Here is a 1,857-nt window from a genome sequence, read left to right as displayed (position 1 = left end):
TAGCATTTGGAACAAGGGAAACTTTTGGCATGTCCTCACTGACGCTTTTGGAGAGGGGCATGCTAAGCTGGGAGCGGGGTGGTATGGGGCTTCAAGGGCCCTCTACTCACAGGAGACAGTAGATCATGACCACATTATTTAAAAGTGGAGGGAGGTTGGCTCTTTCCTTTTGCGGCCACCGCTGGATTGCAGCCACCAAAATGAAGTTCAATCCCTTTGTGACTTGGGACGGAAGCAAGAACCACAAATGGCATTTCAATGCACCTTCTCACATTTGGAGGAAGATCATGTCTTCCCCCCTTTCCAAAGAGCTGAGGAAGAAGTACAATGTTTGGTCTATGCTCATTCGAAAGGATGATGAAGTTCAGATTGTCTGAGAACACTACAAAGGCCAGCAGATTGGCACAGTGGTCCAAGTGTCCAGGAAGAAATACGTCATCTACATCAAATGAGTGCAGCGAGAAGAGGCTAATGGCACCACCATCCACATGGGCATCCACCCCAGCTGGACAAAGACCGCAAAAAGATCCTGGAAAGGAAAGACAAGTCGGAAAGGAGAAGGGCAAATACAAGGAAGAAATGATTGAGAAGATGCAGGAGTAGGGGTGTGTCCTACACAGCTTTCATTAAAGACTGCTTAAATAGTCCTGGTTTGTGTGGTGTTTTGAAAGGTACCTTGCTGGGCGGTGGTGGCGCACACCTTTATCTCAGTATTTGGGGGGTGGGGATCTCTGAGTCTGAGACCAGCCTGGTCTCCAAAGTGAGTTCCAGGAAAGGCACAAAGCTACACAGAGAAAGCCTGTCTTGAAAAAAGAAAGAAAGGTTTAAAACAAAAGTGAAGGGAGGTTGATTGCTGGGCAGGCCTTTTATGTGGCCTGGAAAAAAGCAAATTTCACTTTGGTACTATAGTAAAAAGAAACAGTTAATATTTCTGATGCCTCATGCTGTGCCGTTTTTTAAATTTTGCATGAATTTGTTCATTTGAAATTACAGCAGTTCTATGGCGTGTGTGCCATGGTCATCACCATCACCATCACCACTATCATCGTTATCACTACCACCACCACCACCTCCACCACCACCACCACCACCTCCACCACCACTATTGTCACCTCTCCATCATTATCACCACCACTCCCATCATCACCACAATCATTATCATCTCATCATTACCATCATCACCATCATCATCTCACCATTACCATCATCACCATCATCTCATCATTACCATCATCATCACCATCATCATCTCATCATTACCATCATCATCACCATCATCATCTCATCATTACCATCATCATCACCACCACTCCCATCACCATCATTATCATCACCACTCCCATCATCACCATCATTATCATTATCATCATCATCATCACCACCATCATCATCATTTTAAGAGAAGATAAACTAAAGATGCTGAAGTAAGTTCCCCACAGCTGCAGAGCTAGTTCGTAAGTAGCAGAGCTGGTGAAACACCCAGCTCTGCAGGCGCCTGTCCACCGCTGCACACAGCCCGAGCTTCCTAGGGACCTGGCCCTGCATCCAGCACCTTCCCATCAGCTGTCACCTTCAGCAATGGCTTCAGGCCCTGTGGAGAGTGGAGCATCAGGGTCTTGGTGGAAAGTCTGACATGCTGCAAAGCATGATGAAAGGGAGTCTCAGCGAAGGAGCCGCTGGCAATGCTGAATCAAGGCTGGGGGAGGCCAAGGCACGGGGAACACGGGCAAGGAAGGGAAGCCAGCAGCCCCTCGGGCTGAAAGGGAGACAGGGAATGCTTAGAGACACAGATGACACTGGAAAGGCTCACTGACCACCACTGCCTGCCACCTCGTGGCAGGGAGAGAGCCAGGAGCT

General features: G+C 48.2%; 1 pseudogene; it reads left to right on the top strand.

Moving 5' to 3' along the window:
• Nucleotides 1-200: 200 nt before the first annotated feature.
• LOC114690483 lies at nt 201-603 on the top strand (annotated as a pseudogene).
• The last annotated feature ends 1,254 nt before the right edge of the window (nt 604-1,857 follow it).

Source organism: Peromyscus leucopus, chromosome 8b, assembly GCF_004664715.2.
Source record: "Peromyscus leucopus breed LL Stock chromosome 8b, UCI_PerLeu_2.1, whole genome shotgun sequence".
In the NCBI taxonomy this organism is placed as follows: domain Eukaryota; kingdom Metazoa; phylum Chordata; class Mammalia; order Rodentia; family Cricetidae; genus Peromyscus; species Peromyscus leucopus.
Note: the sequence above shows the minus strand (reverse complement) of the source record. Positions and strands in the feature narration are given on the sequence as shown.